The sequence below is a fragment of the Ciconia boyciana genome, chromosome 10, assembly GCF_034638445.1.
Source record: "Ciconia boyciana chromosome 10, ASM3463844v1, whole genome shotgun sequence".
In the NCBI taxonomy this organism is placed as follows: Eukaryota; Metazoa; Chordata; class Aves; order Ciconiiformes; family Ciconiidae; genus Ciconia; species Ciconia boyciana.
The window spans coordinates 11,613,359-11,626,382 of record NC_132943.1 but is presented as its reverse complement, the minus strand read 5'-3'; positions in this window follow the sequence as shown (position 1 = coordinate 11,626,382).

The following is a 13,024-nucleotide window of genomic DNA, read 5'->3' as shown; positions in this document are numbered from 1 at the left end:
TGTATTTTAAATTCAGATTCACATCTCTTCACGAATCTAATATTTACCTGATTAAAAGCGATACTCAAAAGATTCGAAGAGCAGGTAGCGTACCAAACTGTGAGGCAGGGATATGGATGGGAGTTTGATATTTGTTAACCAAAAGTTCAAACAGGAACTAGTTTGAACAGTTAAAACAGGAAAACTTAAAAAAAAAGAAAACCTTTTGGAGATGACATGGGTGCTGCTAAAAACAATGAAGCCCAAGAGGATGCACATTCCCAGGGTGACAAGGATCAAGCCATTATGCTAAATGGGAAGTTTCCATACATTATTTGAGCCAATAGGAAAGTCGACAGAGTATAGAAATCTGCATCTGTGAAAGCCAGTAAAAAGGAAAATCTCAAACTTCAGTTGGCAGTGAATAAGGGGAAAATGAGAAGGGCACAAATGGACCTTGTAGACCAAACGGGGAGAGATTCTTGAAGTAAGAAGTAAAAAAGCCTTCGAAGGTTGGAATTGGAACTCTACAAGTTAATTGCTTGACAAAGCAAAAAAAAAAAGGAGGGGTCGAGGGTTTTGCAGTCTCATAATCAAAACCAGCATAGAGTTGCCCTCCCTTTACTGGTCTCCTCCGGTAGTACTCCCAAAAATTGCATCAAAATAATAAGGAAATGTTGGAACAAGACAGACTATTAGCCATTTTCCAAATCACACAGAGCATATCCATGACTGTCGGAAGCTGAAATAGCTGGGCTGACAGCAAAAGTACAGCCACACATCCTCCTTTACCTGCGATCAAAATGGTCTTTCAAAATATTTGGAAGATCATGTTATGGCAAGTAACGTTTCGTAAATGAAAATCAGATCTCACTAATCTCTTAGAATTATTGGTTGTATCGGTAAGGTAAGAAATAAGGAAAAACATAAGTTTACTTTGTCTTCCAAAATATATTTGACAATTTATGATGTCAGAATTTGTCCAGGAGACAGAAAGCAGAGAGGAGGGTTAGGTGGTCACTTTTCATCAGGGCATCAGGTTAACAGAAAAGGCCTCAGCCTTCCATCCTAAATCCATTTCATGTTGTTTGTTATAGTACAGATCAGGAAAAGATGAATGCTAAACTGGGATGTGATGGATGTAAATAGAAAACATAGGTATGAATTTATTAAGTTAAGCAGGCCCCAGAGAGGACTAAAGAAAACTTCAGAGACCTTCAAAAAAGCTAGATGAATGGACAACATAATGGCCAAGGAAGTTCATTGTATCTGCATGAAGTTATGCATTTAGGAGAAAAGGCAAACTGCTAATATACCTTACAGATGAAAAATGGCTAAGGTACAGCTTCAGGTGGGGGGTTCTTCTTGGCAGGGAAAGGCAAGAAGGTAAAGCTGTTGATAAGTAATTTTGTCACGTGCTTTTCTCATAGTATGTGAAGTGGAGTAGATGAAATTTCTTTAAGGCCAATGCAAAGCTAATTAGTAAACCTTTCTTGAAAGTAGTTATGACTGATTTTCTTTCAAAGTATAAGGATGCATTGAATGGAATTGCTCAGGACTTGTACCAGACTATTCAGTGCTTCAGCTGGAGGATGAAGACTGCTACATTTTCAGATTGTACCAAGCTGGAGATGGCTGCAAGAATGGCTGGAGTCCAGGTTCAGGTTCAGCCTCCTCTTAATAGTCTAGGAGTAAGCTGGAGAAGATGGAGCTTAGCTCAGGAAGGACCTGCACTGAATCTATGTCTGAGCTACAGGACAGCAATATTTCAGAAGATGGTTTAGTAGGGCAGTACAGTTGTTCACAAGCTGGACAGGAACTGATGTGCACATCATGCTGTTAGGTACGCACTGGCTTATACCTTGTAAGACACAAAGAAATCATTTCCATTCAGTCTACACAGCGTTGTTAAGATTTCAGCTAGAAATATTATGTCTGGTTTGGGGCATGAAGCTCAGGAAAGACATGGCTCAGTTAGAAAGGACAGTAAGAATGATAAGAGATCTAGAAAACATGACCAAAGGCCTAAATGAACTGCACTTGTTCCCAAGGAGAATGCTAAAGGGGAAACATGACGAGAGCCTTCAAATAGTAAGAGGCCATTGCACGGGCAAGTGGAAGAAGCTGTTTTCCTTGCCCATAGGAGGTATATAAGATGTAAATTGCAGCAGGGAAGCTTTAGGTTAGGTATTTTTCTGTCTTTCTAGTAACAAAGGTCACAAAACACTAGGATGGCCTATAGGGCTGTGGAGTCACCAAAGGTCTTTAGGAACAGATTGGGCAAATATACAAGGAATGCTTTAGGAAGTAACCTAGATCATTGCCTTTGCCCCCAGGTGCTACCCAGCATTGTTTGCTGTTGTGCAACAGAAAGCTCAACAACTCCATCCTTTCAGTGTGCATATAAAATAAGCAAGCAGATAAAATAGGATGAAGAACAATAAAAAGATAGACTATCTTGACATAGATCTGTCGTACAACCTCAAGCAGACTGCTGTGGTCCAGCCATCTCAAAGAGACTGGGAACTTCAGAGGATTCAAAGAAGAGCAACAAGGAGGATCAAGGGCATGGCAATTCACGAAAGATTTAAAAGATTGGGATTATTATCTTCAGAGAAAAACAAGGGAGACAGAATAAAAGTACATGAAGTAATGTCTAGTACAGACTGATCAGGAACTTCACTTCTCCCTGTCTCATACTGTAGAATAAAGGGACCTTCTCTGAACTATCAAACTAAAGGTGGGATATTTAAAACTAAAAAAAAAAAAAAAACTAAGAAAAATCAAAGGAAGTACACAACAAGACATTAAAACCGGGAACTTCTCTGCTATGGTACATCCAAAGCATTGATGCTAAAAACAAAAGGATTCAGAAAGAAAATGGCTTACCAGCATAGGTACATGAGACACCTTAAAGCCTATGAAGAAAAGTCTGCTTCAGCTTGCCGACGTCAGCCCTTTGCACCTCACTCTGCTGTCCCCCATGGGCCCTTTACGGCTGCGCTCCATCCCTTTAGAGCTGTTCCTTACTGAAACAACACGAGTCACTGAAGGAAGGACGCATGGCCTTCTGCCACCAGCTGCAGTGCTCCTGCCAGTGTCCGGACGGAGGCAAGAGCCACCAAACCCATCCTGGCCGGCAGCCCCCTAAACTACAGGGAAGTCACACCGCAAACCCGGCTAGCTGCTTGCAGTCGCAGGACAGGCATGCAATGGGGGAAAGCAGCCAAAATGCCTAAGTTTCAGATATTGCTTTTTTAAAAGACAGCAAAGGGGCCAAAAAGAAGGACTGCTTGTTTTTAAGAGGACGCTATTCATCCCGGTAGGCTGGGGACTGGCTGGTCGTACTTGCACATCGCCAAAAGAACAGAGGACAGGTCTGATCCATGCACTTTCTGTCTTAGATATATAACGTGTCCTGAGCCAAAAACACTGCTTTGCCCCAAAGCAGTAACTTGAACAGACTTTGTAAAATCGTGGCCTTGTTATCATCCTAAGAAAACCGAGCGTGTTTAACAAGGAGGTGTATCTAGCTGTTTCTGTGTTTCTAGTTTATCCAATAATGAACAAACAGTAGCAAAGGATCTCCAGCCCAGATGACAGCATTGACAGTATCTATAAACAGAAGGACAAAGCTCTTCATTGCAAAGTCTTACCCAAAGTTAGCTTAACAAACCTATTTATTACTGAATAACTCCAGCCATTAAATTTTCAGTTATTTATACATTTCAGCTAGTGCCTATGAAGAACTGAACTTGAAGGCGGATCAGTTTAAGGGCACATCTCAGAGACATACCAGAAATTTGTTTAAAACACAAAACAAACATCAAGAGACCAGTTTCTGGGAAGGAACGTGGTGCTGCGTGTGGGCATTAAGAAAAATGTGACCTCCGTAATGGTGATACATCGCAGTATTTTACACGAGAGAGAGGTCCCTCCTCAGCTTCTCTCCATGGGTCCACTTTGGTAAGGAAGGGATGCTGCACATGATATGGTCTCTCCATAGATGACTTAATTAGTGGCAGCAGTTGTTTTTTAACATTAGAGCTAGTGATGTAGCAACACCAGACAATTTTCAGCTAACAGCACCGATGCCGTTTTCAAATTGTACAGGACTTCCAACTAGCTTGATGGAAGAGCACCATCTCTCCTGATCTCCAAGAGCTTACAGGCTCTAGAGCATCACACCTGGCATAGCATTTGTGAAGTCCCTTTCACACTGACATAAGCCTCCAGAAGGCTTCAGCGAGGAATAAGGAGGACCAACTGTGTCCTGCAGGTGAGACCCTGAAGGAGGACAGCACACCCTCACATTTCATGCCCAGGCAGATTCAGAAAGCCTGGGAGGTCGGTCAGGAGGCTGGCCCATATAACGCCAGCTCAGGAAGCCTCCAGAATAGCAATTACTGCCTGCTTGGGAAATCCAGGGACCTTGGCTGAGCCTTAGGGACAACGTAAAATGAAAGTGGTCAGAAGACCATCAGAACGGTTTGACTGTGGGCTGGGGATACCCCAGACAATAAAGGCTGTTTAGTAAGTGCTGCCTTCCATCTGCAAAGGAGATGAGAGTTCAATGCTGAGGATAATTTAAAAGTCAAATAAATGGTTCAAAATGGTTTGTAATAAATAAAACCAAGTTTCTTTGTAAAGTAAGCTGCCCTTGTTTGCTGGCTGGATGCGTGCACACCAAACCAGACAAGCACATGAAGAAAAACCGGTCCCTGGGTGGAAGGAGAGACTCTTGCCCAGCCTGAGAGGAGCCACAGTAAATGGTGGAAAAAATATCCCATCAGTGCTTCAAAGGGCAGGTGGAAAAGGAGCTGGTGAGGGGAGAGGACATAACTGGAGAGGACAGATGGTGACAGTAGGCTGCGCAGTAATGCACTGGCTTTTTTTCTGGGTCAAAGCTGTGGGGAAGAGCATCGTCCCAAGACAAGAGGCAGCTTCCCTTTCCCGCAGCCCCTCCGGTGGGCTCACAAGTGTTGCAGAGCTGCTGGCAGTTGTGCAGTTGGTCCTAACTGCTAGACAAAGTTAAATCTCAATTTTCAGAAGCCAGAGGCACGGAGGAAGTAGACCCTGATAAAATATCTAGCCGATAACCTTGCCAAAGTGGCAATAAGTAAATAGGGGCAGGAGATTCTAGGCCACTCATTGAATACAAAAGGGCAAACCCAACAAGGTGACCCAAAATCCATACATCTCCGGGGGAAAAAAAATAGCTTTATTAAAATAAACAATCAACATATTATCAAAGGCTCCTTATCAACACTAGTAGATGCAAGCTGACAGGCTGAAATCAATGCCAGCTATTGGAGTATGAAGGCATGATAAAAAGCTACGACTTCCTTTGAGAAATGTCTATTTAGATGTAGATCAAGGATACTTTCATTTTGTCAGCTTGGCCATTTTTGATCAACTCACTTAGCATATTTAATTAAAGATATGATAGTCAATCTCATTCCTAATTGCATGCAAAGTGGCAACATTTTGCAGATTGGTTCCTGCTTGGGAAATGTGTCTGTCTGTAGTACAGCCCACTTATGTACTAAAATGGCTGCTTTTCCCCCACGGTTTACAGAGAAGTTTACAAAGCTGGAGCTGTCAAAAAATAAAACATCCTGTGCTATAGCTGTGCATACTAATGAGTAGTCTTAATGCTGGTGAACTTTTCATGTAGAAATCAGTAAGTCAGTGTCCTTAAAAAGGAAGAAAACTAGGTTTTATTTAGTGCCAAAGTAGAGAAATAAAATCATTTAGGAGAGATGGTGAAAAAAACCACAAAGCAAGTTCAAAACATCATTTTTCTCTTAAATAGAATGTGTTATGGAAGTAAGTTATGTTGGTAATACAAAGGTTATCTGAATCAAATAAAGAAAAGAACTAGAAGAGTATGATGTAGCATAGGGTGAGACAGCATTAAAATATTAAATGCAAAAATAGCAAATCAGCTGCGTCAAAACAGAAAGAGGGTGTTCCTGTGTCTTCACCACAGAAACGCCGATCATAGGCATATAAAATGGTTCAAAGTTTAGTGTAGTGAAAGATGATTTTCGTAATAATTTGGAGCTATAGGAACATGTCCTTTGAAGCTAAAACAGACAAAGGCAAAGGTACAATAATTTCACTTGCCCTTGCAGGAGCAGTATCCTGAAGCCAACGACGAACACCAGCCGCTCACAGTTACGTCAGACCAAAATTTCTACAAGGTAGCGGCTCAGGGTGGCACAGCCCTTTAAAACACAGAGCAAAAAAACCACAGATGCTGTTTACTATTGGAAATTGTTAATAGTCTCAACTTATCAAATCTTTTAATACATCAAATCATTCCTAACTCGTTGGTATTGTGGTACCACCTAAGAGGTCCTGCTGGAACTGAAGACCTGCTTGTGCTGGACATAACCGTCAAAAGAGAGATGTCTGTCCGTCCTCAAGTCTGTTATAATATGTAAAGACACAACCACCAACAGGAATATAGTGTTCTCGATCTCTCGTTGCTAGATTTGCACATCCTTTTACCATTGCCTGTAAGATGTCTGGTTTTTATAGCTACAACTAAATTAACAAATGAAGGAATGTTAACCTTAAATCATCCACCGCAGCTAGGGAATCTGGGGAGGAGAAAGGGAGAGCAGGGAACTGCTGTGATCCTCCCCTGTGATGTGCCTGACCCCAACCAGCAGCTGCTAGTAAAAGCACCACCTTGCACGGTCAGGCTGCCCCTTTGTGTTTGCATAGTTTCTAGGGAGGGTCATGGCTTCGGTGTCCAGAAAAAACCCCTTCTTTGCACGGTGGAAGTTTTTTCAGACCTATAGTAAAGCCTGCAGTAGCAAAACAGCAGCAACACAGGGCACACACCTAAATGAATTAGCAAGTTTTTGTGGTTTGTCTTAGATGAATCGTTCCCTTTTCCTCTTAGTAGGCCTTAAGTTTAAAGAAATTTGCATCAGAGTGTGAAAAAGAAGTCTCAATCGCCCTCTACAAAATGAGATACTGGTCATTAAACATTGCACTTCATTTAATTGTCATCACATTTTGAGTAAGAGCAGTCATGCTGGCACAAATTGCAGTTTAATTGTTCTCAAAATACTCAAACTACACAACATGCCCCCATTTGATCCCAGAGCCACTGACGCAGCAGCCTCGCCTGAGAAACGCACGCACAAGCCCTGTTTGAGGAGCGGTACCACTGGAGCCAGCTTCAAAACGCCACAGGGGCTGTGATCCCCTGTACGCTGCTGCCTGTGCCGTGCCCAGGTCCTGCACCCCCAGTGTCACGTTGTCCCCGCACCCACGGATCACCAGCGGTCCCACCAGACGGGAACTGGTCTCCTACAATGCATCGCTTCCCTGTAGCCTCCACGCAGACGGGCACTCCCTTGTGCAGATGGCCGTGGGTCCCACCTGTCCCCGGCCTCCCCCTCAACACCTTGAAGCCCTTAAATTGCTCTTTAAACTGCTTCCTGCCGCAGGGCCATTTCAGGCCACATCACAGCCCACCAGAAGCTACCAGCGACCCAGATTCATTCCCTACGGACCTTTTCCAACCTGGGAAAGGTGGGATAAGGTACTGCCCAGTATCACACCACTAAGCACGCTAACTTGTAGCTGGGTTTTATTCTAGACCCCTTATAAGATTCCCTGCCTTTGCGATTACCAAAGAATACAAATAGTCAGGGTACAGCAAACATGGCACCAGGGACACAGGGCTACACGGGCTGCAGCACCCCCTTTGTGGCACAAAACAAAGGATTTCTGAAGGTGATGAAGAGGAGGCTGCAGCCAGGAGCTGTATCTGGAGGAGCAAAGCATGCATGATTTTGCAGGGAACAAGAAGCGGCATTAAGAAAAGCAGAGGAACCGAAGGAGAGCAAAGCAGGAGCCAGCTAAGAAGCACCTTTTTGGAGATGTCCTACCTCCATCAAGCAGCTACCCTCCAGCCCCAGCCAGGCACAGCATCCTCCCAGCCAGGGACGGTGACAGTCCCCGCTCCCCAGCAGCTCAGGAGAGCCACGGCAAGCAGCGGGAGAGCAATGGATGGCGGGGGAAGGAGAAGCCCCCGGGGCTGTGGGCTGTGCTGGGCCACGCTCACAGGAAAGGAGGCTCCCGTGGCAGCTGGCGTGTTTTCTGATCAGTCACGCACTTACTCTGGGAATTACCATATCTGCTGCTGGAGAGCACTGGTTAAACTGCTGGAAGGCGCTGGGAGGAAGAGGTTATGAGTAGCTGCCATCTGCACCGAGGCAGTCACAGAGCAGGGCAATCCACACAGAGAACAAAATATGGGTGATCTCAGCCCAGAAAAGCCTTACCTGCCATCTCATTAATTGCAAGTTAGTCACACGCTTCGTTGCACAACCTAAAGTAGCATCCCATGGCAGGTTTTTCCCTCCAGATTCACAGCATCAGGCACCAGGCGCTAAGCTGGCATGAAATGCAAGTTTAGGGGACCATGGTACGAAGAGGGAACTTGCCTTCAGCTTATTTCCTAAAGCGGGGAGGCTGTGGCGGCCATGGCACCGGGCGGCTCGTCTCTCCATGTCCTCTTCCTCCTCCCATAACTTCTGCAGCCACCCAGCAGGGACGGGCAGGTTTGCACCTCCCTGGCCCCGAGGGATGCTCCAGTGCATCTCCCACTGAAAGATGCCCAAGGAGCAGCCACCCCAGCCTTTGGGGACAGTCCTTACACTGTGGAGAAGGACTCTCCCCAAGGGGTGGAAAACTTCGAAAAAGTCAATTTTGTTCACAGCACAGTGGGACACAAGTCTGAGCCCCTCTTAAAATAGCGTTAAAGGACACCAACAAGTCCCAGTGCATCTCATATTGGCACCAACTTGCAACCACAAATTACTTAGATACGATCAAAAGACCGTGGAGGCTGCCGGTGTCCCGTCCAGGGGATGGGCAGAGCAGACGCAGCCCTGGGTACACGTGGGAGCAGCGTGGCCGTGCAGCTCCACAGGCAGCACAGCCGTGATCGGTACCGCTCGTGCCCATCTGCCTCGCCCCTGAGCACAGAGATCCCCAGAAACCGGGGACAGCCTTTGCCGCAGCCCCTCCAGCATTCCATTAAGTGAAGTGCTGGCAACTGAATCCATCTCTCTCCTTTTCCTGCTTTGTGCTATAGACACCCAAAGTGGAGGATGGAGGTGGCTAACTGGCACATCCTCGTCTTTCTGCAGCGATTTCCGACTCACCTGCCCCTAACCTGCATCTTGGCAGCCCAGCCTAGCGATATATCACAAATTATTTGCATCGAGCAGACCCACAGGTGCATGGCTGTTGCTAGAGGAGCTCCTTCTGAATCTCAGGATTTATGGCTGCATCCATACCACCAGTGCCATGGCCAGGGTGGCACAGACTCACCCGCAGCTTACCTCCTTTAGCTGCTCTGAAAAATGGCAGAAATAGTAAGGATGCGGCAAAGAGCATGTCACAAGGAACAAGGAGATGAGTTATCAAATAATTGGAGGAAAAAAGATACAAAAGCAAAGAAAATGACCGCTTGACGGTAGCTGACGTTACACAAGAAGAGGAGAGGAAGAAGCATCTCCCACTAGGCTGGAAGAAGTCAGCACCGAAGAGGGCTGCAGGAGAGAGGAGCACCTTGACTGCACACTCTCCGCCCTGGGGTGTTTTGTTTGTTTTTTTCTAAACAGAAGGTACAAGTCCAGGCTCTGCTCCTGAAGTTCCTGTCGGAGATGGTCCCCAGCCAAGAGGGAGATCCAAAAAGCCTCTCAGAGCAGCTGGAACAAAGCTTTGCATCTGGAGCCATGTACGACAGCAAAGCTCAAATCTGTCTGCTCCAAACGTTGAGGAAGTTTGGATGGGGGTGGAAGCGTGTTGGCCAAGATCTGCCTCTCCTCTGACAGGTTAGCCGTAAGCAAAGAAGTTATTTCTCTCATTTTAACTCTCCGGGCCCAGAAATGGAAATGGTTTCTCTCACAGACACTGTCCAGTAGGAAAAACTTGAGCTGAAGGATTCTGTTTTCATGGTTATAGCAAAGACAATATATCAGCTTGCAAGGCAAGGCCAACAGTGAGTGTGTATTAGATGACTTTTCTTGGATTTTAGATGACTTTCTATTTTTTTAGATTACTTTTGGGGGGGTTTGTTGTTGTTGTTGTTTTACATTTCTTTCACAAGCCAGTCTGTCTAGCAAGCATCACTTCCCTGTGAGGGCTGGCGAGTGGCAGAGGTGGCTTCTCCTCCCCTGCGTTCCCCACCACACTGATTGCAACAGAACAGCTGCCATTTGCAAATGCTTATCCCATAATGGCGACTGCCGCGCAGCGGGCAAAGGTCTCCGGATTTATTTCTTATTTCAATTCCCAAAATTCATGACGAGTAGTCTGATTTTCAGAGAAAAGCTAAGGGCTAGCTAAGAAAGCCAAAGAAGAAGAAACCCAGAAACAACCATTCACCTTGTGAAAAGCATGCCTTAAATCTTTCTCCTTTTTTTTTTTTTTGGCTTTGTTTAGTCTAGTTTTGGATTTCTCTGCTGAAGCCTGCTGGATCAAAAGGCACTTGTTTGAACAAGGCACGCGGCGTGGGTTTGCTTCGCGCGCTCCCTCGCCGTGCCACGTGCATCCTCACCAAAGCCGTGCTGGGGGCTCACCCACCGCGGGGGCGGCACGGGTGTGTGACGGTGGCATCAATAAGTGTTTGTGCTAAAATGCTGAGATTTGACAGAATTCACAAGTACGCTTGCAAACACCTGGGAGACAAACGAACGACGATGTGGCTGCGAATGACGTGATTGCAAGGACAGCTGGAGAGCAGCGATTAGCAAATAGCGCTGCGGACACGATGGGGCAGGTAAGCGAGCGCTGGCAAGTGCGCGAGCAGGGAGAGATCACATTGCAAAACGGCGTATGGGCTGTCACTTTATCCTGGTGCCTTCACACACACGCACTGACCCCCCCGGCTGCACTCCGCTTGCACAAGATCCTCCAACCCAAGGAGCAACGTTGACTTGGAGCCAGGCAAGAAATGCAGCCGGTGCTGCCGGTGCCGGGAGCCCGCGAGCCGGCCCTGGGCCAGGCTGACAGGCAGTGCTGCAATTTGGCTCCGGCAGGAGCAAATGAGCACAGGTACAGACAAGATTTATTTTTCCTGTTGGAACACATTCATCTGCAGATTAGCGGCTGCTCTGCGCACACCGAGTCTAGATACCACCAGTTAACTCTTCTCTGCCAGCCTGCAGCCGTCCTGCTAGGCCAAACACCGCTACAGCAACAGCACCCAGCTCTCCAGCCAGCGTCTGGTTCTTCTGGGATCAGTGTCCTGTGCTTCAAGCACATAAACCCACGTGCCAGAGGCACCCTGACCTGCAAATTATTTTTCTTTTTTAATTTTTGAGGAAGAGAGAAAGAAACATCTATAAGACAGGGGTTCCCTTTCCTAGAGAACAGCAAAGCTGGTGTTTCTGAACCAAATCCAAGAAGGCTCTGTAAAATTCCCAGTTTCTAATTTTTACAGACAAAAAAAATCTTCAAAAGAGTCCAAAGTCTTCAAAAGCAAATGCACAGCAATCCACTACAGCTTCTGTTCCTTATTTAGGGTAGACTACATCTGAAATCTAATTATCTCTCTGCAACTCCCTGTGCAGTCGAGGCAGGGCGAGCGAGCTCTCCAGGGAGCAATTTCTTCAACCTGCCTTGAACACCTACCTTGGGATGTGACTGACTCCCTCTCACACCCAGCACCCAGGGATGCTACACAGAAATAACTCCAGATCCCGTCTTCTGCGACGTGTGAGTCAGACTGCACCTTTACACTTGGAAGAGCAGCTTGTCCTTCCAAATATTAGCCTCTTCAAACTCTTGGAGGTGAAGGAACATCTTCGGTGTATGTTGACCCAAGGGACTAGCAGCAATGGCAAGATCAGTCAGCGAGAGGAGGCAATTTCACAGTTTGTGCTTTATTTTCCTTTCTTTCCCCAGATTATGGCAATCTAATAACTGGATTTAGAGTTCCCATACAGCCACACAACAGTTCGCTTTTCCATTCATTGGATCCAGAAATATCCTTTGTTGAGGGACAGCTGCTGAGGCATAAACAGAACGTGACACGCTCCTACGGGCAGTCGGGGAAGGGCACCTCTTGCCTGCTGCAGCAGGCGACATCTCCCACCTGCGGCGGGAGACGTTTCTGAGGAGTGAATGCTGGTCACCGTGCTACAAGAAAATCAGGGGTTTGGAAGGCAAACATTGACACAGCAGTTGGAGAACTCTTGGACAACCGAGCTGGAGAGGAGTTGCTACTCACTCTGTAAGGGAGATGGGGAAAAAAGAAAAGTGTCTGCTAGGGACGTGGTTCATATCAAAGCTAAGCAGGAGTCTCTGCAGTTTTTAAACATGAGACAAAAGGACAAAGCACTGTTGGCTGGAGACAGAAGAGGAAAGGGCAGAAGACAAAAGGTGAGAGGAGAAGCATTGCTGAACGTGGCTGCTCAACCTAACCTGAAAGGCAATCCATGCTGCCCAGAGAGCTCTTCAATCACTGCATAAAACCACTTCTTTCTGGATAACAGAAGAACATCCTTCAAGGGACGCAGTTCCTGCCTCTCTAGAGCCAATACATAAAATGTAATTAAGCTTAAATTTCCAGGGACAGCTGGTTATGGTTGGTTACAGACCCCTGTAAAGAAGCAGTGCCATCCATGCCGACGTACACCCCGGGAGACTGGGTGTGTGGGTGAGGACTTTAGAGGACTCTGCATGACACGAAGAAGCAGATCTCTCAGCAACATTTCTTGAGACCCTTCCCATCCTTAATCAATGGATAGGAAGAACAGAAAGAAATCAGGGATGCAATCGCATTGTAAAGTGAGAGATGAAGGTTTTGTGGCACATTCTTCCAGCGGGAGGGGAGGCTGTGTACTGTGGATGGCCACCGTATCGGTAGGAGCCACCCCAATGTTCTGAGCAGCAGGCTCAGGCAGACTAAACAACTTGGAAGGGATTGAAGTAGCATGAAGGAAGGATGAAGGGGAGCAGCCATTGAGCCAGGACATTCGGAACAAAAGTGATGAAGGAAACAGGC